Genomic DNA, 10,194 nt, shown 5'->3' on the forward strand with positions numbered 1-10,194 from the left:
AGCAACAGCAGTTGAATTACTGATACAGCGACAGTTCAATAGAAACAAATGTAATGAACAACAAGCTGATCCTTTTAGATGGTAACCCAGAGCAACCGCAGATGAGTTACTGGTACAACAACAGTTCAATAGACTCAAATATGTTGAAGAACTAGTTGATCCCTTTAAGTGGTAACTCAGGACTACGGTAGAAGAATAGCTGGTACGCCAACAGTTCAGTAGAAACGGAAATGATAAAAGAGCTGATCCATTTAAATGATAACTCAAGCAACCACAGTTGGATTGCAGCACCAGTTCAGTAGAAACAGCAATAATGAAAGGCTTGGTTGATCCATTTAAGTGGTAACACAGGTGACAGCAATTGAGTACTGATACAGCCACAGTTCAGTGAAACAGCAATAATGAAGACTTAACTAATCCGTTTAAAGAGTAACTCAGGTAACTAGTTGATTTACTGATACAACAACAGTTCAGTAGAAACAGCAATAATGAAGACTTAGCTGATCCTTTTAGCTGGTAGTTCAGTGCAGCAGGTGTAGGAGGTTCCTAGTGAAGTTTGGAGTTACAATAGTGAAGCGGAGAAGTCCAATGAATGAAGCCGTAGAAGGGACACTGAATGCAGCAGTGGAGACCCGATAAAGCGAGAGTTCCAATGCACAGCAACCATGGGTAAGTCACATGAGGAGAGCCCAATCCTGACAAGAGTAAGTAACTTGAAGAACAGGATCCAGAGAGCAGGAACTGGGAGGTTTAAATAGTGCTCCAAAAGCATCAAGGCCAATAGGAGTGAATGGGAGGTAATAAGAGAATAATTATTGACACATGTGTAGAGTAGAACCAGATGGAAACTAAGACCAAAACACTGGATCCAATATACCGTGGTCACCGTTTATGAGACAGAGGTAACAACGCCGGTACTCGTCCACGGGGCCGGTGTGTGACACACCCTCTTAACCTCCCTAGCTTACCTTATTACCACCTTTTACACAGGTTACACAAGACAACAACCCTTTGACCAACATTTCTGTGTGACTGGACCATATATCTCACTAAGCAATTTATTTTTGTAGCACTTGACTTTAGGTATCAAACTCCCATTGTCCCAAAGATTGTAAGCTGGTGACCAGGGCCTTCTTACCTCTCTGTCTGTCTTTATTAGCCAGGATTGTTTGTTCCCAATTTTAAAGTGATACAGAATTTGCTGGCGCTATATAAATGATGATGATTGTCCACTTTTAAAGAATCACATAAATATGAAACTCAAAACTTAAAAATATAGAGTAGGAAGTGGTGTTAAGAACTGGGGTAAACTAACACAGGGAAGTTGGACCTATCCCAATATACAAGATCAGAATACACAACATCTGGGTAACCATCGTAATAGCCATAGTTATAATGACTCCACCCCCCTCCCCTAAAAGCCCAGTTGCTATTGTAACAGTAGTCCTTAGTGGGCCAAAGTGATCTACCTCCCAGTAATAGACATCAAAAGACTACAAATGCAATCTCTACACAACATAGAAATTGTTAAATTTCAGATTCAAGCACTCCAAAATAAATAGATATGAGCTTGTAAGATCACCACCTCGAGATAAAGCTCTCAGATCTCATTTTTCATGTATGAGTCATACATAAAACCAACAACAACTGTAACCCTTCATTACCAGATTAAATTCCCCATTGAATATGGAAGGAAGATTTCCCACTATAGAGGGAGAAGAAGAGGAGGGAAAAAATATATTCCAAAAAGAAAATATCTCCTACCATTGTAAAAGTAATCACAGGTGTTTTCAATCTTCTGTCCAAGAACTTTACAATCCAATAATCAAATTCTTAAAGGATTACATTTCACACCTATTAGTAATATTAATAACTTTTAAGTGAACTCAGTAAGTACATACACTCCCTCACTTTACAAAGGCAATTCCTAAAATATTCATATCCAAACATTTTAGAGCAAGTTTCAAAAATGTCTAGAGATTCTAAATGAAAATTACCATCCAAATTTACCCTTTTGAATCCAGAGGGAGTGATAGAGACATGTTCTTTGATTCAGTAAAAAGGAGCTATAGGAAATTAAATATTAGCAAAATCAAATATAAATCTAATTTGATGTACAATGAAAGACAAGCCATCCAACACCTCAGCAAACACAGTTCCCTTGTCACTAAATTAGCAGACAAGGGAGGAGGTGTAGTACAAAACCAAGATGACTACTTAAAAGAAGCAGAAATGATATTTGGTGATATTGAGACATAACAAATTGAGATAGTAATTCAAGTGAAAGTTTTGGATCAGAATTATAGCAACTGCTTTAAAAAGCCGAGAAAGATGACATTATAACGCAAGATGAGTTTGACTATCTGTATAAAAAATATTTGACGATTCCAACATCATATTCACAAAATCCATAAAACCACATATCCCCCTGGAAGACTAATAAATTCTTTAACAGACAATCTTTCACATTTTATAGATTAGTTCATTTACAACTATATGTTACAAAATTACAATTCTATACCTAAGATTCAACATCGATTTTACAATCCTTTGAAAAGTTCAATTGGGCTATGTAAATGTCCATCCCCAAAACCAGAATAATATCTCTGAATTCATTACTTTCACAAGATCCCACATTGGACAAAACAAAAGACAGTATCTAATTTATTGGATCAACTTGATTTTGACACATTAATATTTTATGTTCAAAAATTAATTCTATCTCTAAAAACAAAGGATATTAATGTGGACCACAGTTACCCCAAGTTATGCAAATATTTTTATGGGCATAATTTGGCATTTATTTATGCATTTATTTATGAGTTCTAAAATACACTATTATAAAAGTTACATAGGTGACCTTTTTTATTAGTATGAGATCAAACAGTGGCATAAGTGAGTTTGTTGAAAATCTTATCTCAAATATAACTGGGACTTGGCTTTCACATATAAAACCAATGACAGTTACAGAAGACAATAAAGTAAACAGCACATCTTTAAATCAGTAGATGCAAATAGTTTCATATTATCCTACAGTTGCCATTTGCCAAGGTGGAACAATAATGTTCCATACTCGCAATATACAGATTTTATACGTAATTGCAGTCTCGATTAGACCTTTTTGGAAAATTCAGTTGTTTAAAGGAAAAATTCTGTAAGAGGGGCTATTCATAAAATATAGTACAAGAGGTATTCAGTTAAGCTTATGCAACCAATAGAACATCATTATTAACATAGAATAATATGAAATCAAAAAAGGAAGAGAAACTATGAAGAGTAGACCCTTTATTAGAAGCTATAGCTGTAATACTAGAAAGACAGAGAATATCTTGAGGAAACATTGGACAATTCTGTTGAAAGACCCGATATTAGGTCCTTCCTTACTAAAGTAACTATAATTTATAAAAGGGCCAACAATTTGAAATCTATTTTGGCCCCAATTCATAGGAGACATTTGGAGAAACATGCAACATTCTCCTTAATTCTAACAGATCAATTAAACACAAGTGTTATCCATGTCAACATTGTAATATGTGCAAATGTTAATTTTTGAAAGCAAATGGACAAAATGAATACACCATTAAAATGCCCTGTAATTTTGCTTTTGTTATCATATGTATTTAAGTGTGGATATGGGCTGAGACAACTTGATGCAAATTCACAGGTGATGTAGTAAAACCAATATGGAGTTTATTGCGGTTCACTGTATATAATCATGGTTTGAATACTGTCTCTGATACAATGCAGGAATATAACATAGTCATTTTAGCAATGCAGGAATATAACAGTCTTTGTAGCAATGCTGGAATATAACACAGTACATGTGGATCACTGCAAATGCCTTACAGAAATAGAGCAATGATAATAATGTCAGGAACCAGAATACTATGGGGTCTATGCATCATTGGTGACAGTGGGGATGCAGAATCTAGCAATATGTATCGCAGCAGAACGCTGCGCTTCATATTGATGTTCCACCCAAATCCAGCAAGCCTCCCCCTTCTTTTCAATACTTGCGCAAAACCCCTATTTTGCAAAGTATTTTTACTAGTTACCGACAGCCTAGGTCTGCCGCTGATAGGAGGAAGTTGCGCACAGCACTTTCACTATATCGTATTCTGCAAAGCCAGATAGGCTTCAGCAGAATCCCATAGGAAAATACAGGTAACGCCATCCTGATGTAAATCTATGGAGACTGCGATGCTGCACGATCTTTGTCTAAACGGAGGAGATTTCTGTGAAATTATATATAACTATACTGCCGTTTCCGCATCTTTAAAGTGTCAAATTAGCTTAATGCATAGACCCTATGATCTATAAGTTGCAAAGCTTGATATTAGGAACCAAAAGACTGCTGAATGGGCCAGGTACTGTTTGATGCAAGGTCAGAAGTACACAGCACACAGATACAGATACCAGGGATATAGAAACCTTCCAATCAGCACTCAGAGGACTACACACTTAAACTCCATTACAAGTCTGAGTAACAAGCATATTACAAAGCAGATGAAAACCTATAAGTACCCATCCCCTCCCCCCCGAAGAAGGGTTCAGTGGACCCCTACTAGGTTTGTTAGAAGATTGCCAATGGAATGTTGCTTTTAGTTTCTTTGCATGGAGGTCTCCAGAAGGGACCCGAAACCATTCTTCAGGTGCATAGCCCCTCCAATGGACCAGATATTGTACTTGGTTCCAGTCCCTGAATCTAACATTTTTTACACCATATACTCATTAGATCCATCAACAAGTACCAGAGACGGCTCCTTGGAAGAAGTCTCTTAAAGGTTTGGGTTCTGTAAGCCAGTTTCAGCAAAGAACGGTGGAAAGCATTATGAATATTAAAAGTTCTAGACGAAGCCAACTATACTGTGCCTTGCTTAATCCTTTTGATGATCTTATATGGACCAAGAAACCTGGGTTTCAATTTAGCAGTGTTTTGAAAAAAAAAATGTTTTGGCTTGGAAAGCAGTTTGGGACAAGGCCTTATGAACTCTCATCCAGACCGATTTAAGAGTTCTGCCAGTATCACTGACCTCAGAAGAGTATGCATGATCAGGAGAAGAAAATAAATTGGCCTTAGGGTGAACCCCATAAATACAGTAGAAAGGGGATATTCTAGACACAGAGGGCCTGAGTCATTAAGGTATGCATACTGAGCGCATCGTGCAGTTGTTCTCAACGGCATGTAAATCGTCTCTGCATACTCCCAAAGTCAGCAAAAAAGGGATCTCAAGATAAATGTGGTGTTGAATATTGGAGTAGGGTCACTCTGTTGTACTAGGCCAGACACTGCAGGATGCGTACAATACGTATGTGGAATATGAAATCTCAAAAGAACGCACATAAAAAATAATATTAATAAACTAATGTTACCTGTCAATAATATAGTCATTTATGATTAGAAATGGAAATAGTATAAAGAAACAAAAATATTCTATAATTTTTTTTTCCCGTTGAAAAACATTAGGGTTAGGCTGTCCTAAGAGCCTAACCCTAATGTTTTTCAACCCTAATGTTTTTAACCCTAATGTTTTTATGTACAATAGACATTAAGTCTACTGTACATAACATAATTTTTTTACAGTTGCTCCTGATTGCAGACACATGTTATAGCATGCATACGATGCTGACTCAAGATTTAGACTAGCCTCTTACCTGGTTCAAGAGATACGGCAGAAAAACAAGAAACTTTCACAGAATGAAGCAGAGCTTCATTCCGACGTGGCTACATTTGCTTGAGTTTGGCATGCCCACATTGTGCATCGCTGCACACGCCCCTTCCCTGCCTTGTTCACTCCCCAAAATCATAGACCGTCGTAACTCATTTGCGTTGGCATACGCAGCGGACTTGCTTTCATTGACGGCCGAGTGTCCTCCTTCTAGGCATGCACAGAAGGGAATTGCGAACGATATGCACAAAAAACAGGTACGTTCCTTAATGACTCAGGCCCAGAATGTGGAGAGTTATTATAAGCAAATTCAGCCTATGGTAGATGTGTTGCCCAATTATCCCGTAAAAGAGATGTATAGCATCTTAAATATTGCTCCATGGTCTCTCTACGTCTACCCATTCGTCTATGGATGGCATGCAGACAAGAAATTGAGATTCCGAGCAGATTACAGAAGACTTTACAAAAACGAGCTGTAAATTGTATGCACCTGGTTTGGAACATGTAAATCAACAGTCCATGTAGTAGAGAATTGCTCATCAGAAGGAGGTCAAGAGGCTGAGAGATGGAGTAGAAATTTCTTCGGCTTTCCCTTCAATTACTCATATAATTCCTATAATGAGGGCTGGAGTTAATGATGCTTTCCTGACCACCTTTGAGCATGTAGCCACTGCTCATGCTTGACCCAGAGATTGTTGGGCTATTTGAGTTGCTCCTCTGCTAACGGAGGAGATTCAGGTGGCCTATGTGGTATATTCTCCCCTGATGATGCTGGTCAGTATGGAAAAGGGAAAGCAGCCATTTATTACCAGTTTAGCCTTAATCTAGAGGCCTAATAATTCAAGTTTGTTTATCTGTGGAGGCTAAAGGCTTAGCAAAACTATAGTCCTTCAGATGTACTGTTCCTTTTCGGAGGTGCTCACCATCACTGCTACTCCAGATTCGTCAGTAATTCAAATAGCGATGCAGGTTGAGAGTAAGTTGGTTAAGGGCATAGTGGACTCTAGTTCTGGTAACATCATAATATGGCAGGGCTTACTCTTAGCAGAGAGAATTGCACAACATAACCATATCCCTATTTCTTGTATACTTGGGGATGTTTGGGTTTACTTAACTGCTTTGGTTTCTTTAAATATTAAAGGGAATACTGCTAAGTTGAGGGTAGAGGTTTGCTCTTGTTTACCAGTACAGATAGAGTAGGGGTTTGTTCTTGTTTACCAGTACAGATAGAGTAGAGGTTTGTTCTTGTTTACTAGTACAGATAGAGTAGAGGTTTGTTCTTGTTTACCAGTACAGATAGAGTAGAGGTTTGTTCTTGTTTACTAGTACAGATAGAGTAGAGGTTTGTTCTTGTTTACCAGTACAGATAGAGTAGAGGTTTGTTCTTGTTTACCAGTACAGATAGAGTAGAGGTTTGTTCTTGTTTACCAGTACAGATAGAGTAGAGGTTTGTTCTTGTTTACCAGTACAGATAGAGTAGAGGTTTGTTCTTGTTTACCAGTACAGATAGAGTAGAGGTTTGTTCTTGTTTACCAGTACAGATAGAGTAGAGGTTTGTTCTTGTTTACCAGTACAGATAGAGTAGAGGTTTGTTCTTGTTTACCAGTACAGATAGAGTAGGGGTTTGTTCTTGTTTACCAGTACAGATAGAGTAGGGGTTTGTTCTTGTTTACCAGTACAGATAGAGTAGAGGTTTGTTCTTGTTTACCAGTACAGATAGAGTAGAGGTTTGTTCTTGTTTACCAGTACAGATAAAGTAGAGGTTTGTTCTTGTTTACCAGTACAGATAGAGTAGAGGTTTGTTCTTGTTTACCAGTACAGATAAAGTAGAGGTTTGTTCTTGTTTACCAGTACAGATAGAGTAGAGGTTTGTTCTTGCCCCTGTTCTGCTAGGTCAGAATTGGCTGGACTTTCTCGCTCTTTGTGGAACTATGAGGAAAAAAGTTGTTTCTTCAGCCACTAAGTCACTAGGAGAGACATTTCTATTTGCCCCTGATCTACTTCTAAGCTGAGTATCCAGTATCTAAGTGTTACATTTTTATATATTTCTTTGCCAACATCAGGAACAGCTCTTTGCTTATTAGTTTTTTATGTTGTAATATATACTAATGTGTGATTTATTAAGGTAATCATGATATTGTAGGTTGTTTTGTATGAATAATTGGAACTTCAATGCAGTTTTATCAACATGAGTAGATTCCGTTTAATAATTGTTGTGTATTGGAAGTAGCAAAAATATCATTGGTCCATGTGTTGGATGTAATGTAATTAAGTGATTAGGAGAGACGAACGGCTTTTCCTTATTTAAGGGAATAATGAACGAATACCCGCTTACCTTGTCTTTGAGATAGTTTGACCAAGTGAAAAGAAACACGTCAGTGAGACGGAGTTCTTTTGCACAGTATCTTTATTTGGCTTCTTGCAGATATCCGACTGACTAGCAAGTATCTTGTCTAAACTTTTAACTTTATGGCGGCCACCGAGTGGTTGAATATACTCTCCAAATATATATGTGGAACTGCTAATTTGAATGGTTTTGACATCAACAGTGAAGGAGTGGGGTGAATCGATCTATGAATCGGTCGGCTGCTGTCACAGCACCTGCACGGAGCATCCAGCGTGGAATCAGTTAATACCGTATATTTTTATTTTGAAATATCTTAATATAATTAAGTTTACTGTCTATGAGCTACATCTCAGCGCTGTTGTCCTTGTTTTTATTTATTTTTGGTGGGGTTTAGCATCACCCGTTATATTCACAACTGGGATTTGTTATCTGCTCTTTGGGAGTGAGTTCGGCGTTGGATTTGTGTAGTCTGGAAATGTGAGTTTTGCTAAAAAAAAAAATACTCCACATATGTTCATCTGAGGCCCAACGTGACTATTTTTGCATTAATACATTCATATTTTTAAGGGGAAGCACATGTATTTTCAGTACAATATGTGAGCATGTTCAGGGATGCTGTCAGGATTCAAACTCAGGACTTCTGCTTCTATGGACTGCTGCTCTACTGACTGAGCTATTCTGGCTGCTGGACAGTTCCTTGCCTTTATTCTGTGTTCTAGATCAGTTCTTGCGATCTCCTGATGTTCCAGCATGCCTTAGCTCCACCCCTTGACTTCCTATAAAAGCTTAGCCAGTTCCTGTCTCCAGTGCCTGATTATTGTGCTCATTGCCTGTGATCAAACTCCTACTTTCAATCTCTTATCTATGCTCAGGCTTCTAACCCCAAACGCCTTTTCAATACATTTAATCATCTTCTCAATCCTCCCACCCCGAACCCTCCATCTACTATCAGTGCTCAGGATCTTGCTTCCTACTTCAAGGACAAGATTGACAAGATCAGACTAGAAATGGTATCCTCTTCCTCAACAAGCCATCAGCTCATTTCCTTCCCACTACCCTCTGACACCCTTTCTTCATTTGACCCCACAAATGAAGAGGAAATTTCTACGCTCTTCTTATCTTCCTACTCTACCTCCTGTCCTCTTGATCCTATTCCCTCGCAAATTGGTAGATCCCTGTCTTCTGTGCTCATTTCACCTCTAACTCAAATCTGTAATCTCTCACTCTCTACTGGCATCTTTCCATCACTATACAAGCATGCAGTGATTACTCCTATTCTAAAAAAACAAAACTCCGACCCAAACTCTCTCTCAAATTACCGTCCCATCTCTCAGCTCCCTTGCCCCTCCAAGCTTCTAGAGAGACTTGCCTACACTCGCCTCACACGCTTTCTTTCCGCAAACAACCTGTTGAATCCTCTTCAGTCTGGCTTTCGTTCTCAACACTCCACAGAGACTGCGCTGACCAAGGTTGTTAATGATCTGATCACTGCTAAGACTGAACGCCATTACTCTCTCCTAATTCTCCTTGATCTCTCGGCTGCATTTGACACCGTTGACCACTCTCTTCTCATACAAACGCTGCAATCCCTAGGTCTTCAAGACACAGTTCTATCCTGGTTCTCATCTTACCTCTCTAATCGCTCTTTCACTGTTAATTTCTCTGGAGCCACCTCTGCTCCGCTTCCCCTATCAGTTGGAGTACCACAAGGCTCGGTGCTAGGTCCTCTGCTGTTCTCTATCTATACCGCTTCTCTTGGAAATCTAATAAGTTCCTTTGGCTTTCAGTATCATCTCTATGCGGATGATACCCAAATCTATCTATCCTCTCCTGATATCTCGACATCTGTGTTGTCCCGTGTAACTGACTGTCTTTCTGCCATTTCATCTTGGATGTCCTCTCGTCAACTCAAACTTAATCTTTCTAAAACAGAGTTAATAATATTCCCACCCGCCAACAAGAGCATACCTGACATTTCTATCTCTGTTGATAACATGACCATAAATCCCACCCCACAAGCTCGCTGCCTAGGTGTAATCCTTGATTCACGCCTATCCTTTGTTCCCCACATTGACTCTATATCTAAATCATGTTACATACATCTAAAGAACATTTCCAGAATCCGCACATATCTCACACAAGACACTGCTAAAACCTTAATTCATGCACTAATCATCT

Source organism: Mixophyes fleayi, chromosome 6 (assembly GCF_038048845.1).
Source record: "Mixophyes fleayi isolate aMixFle1 chromosome 6, aMixFle1.hap1, whole genome shotgun sequence".
NCBI classification, from domain to species: domain Eukaryota; kingdom Metazoa; phylum Chordata; class Amphibia; order Anura; family Limnodynastidae; genus Mixophyes; species Mixophyes fleayi.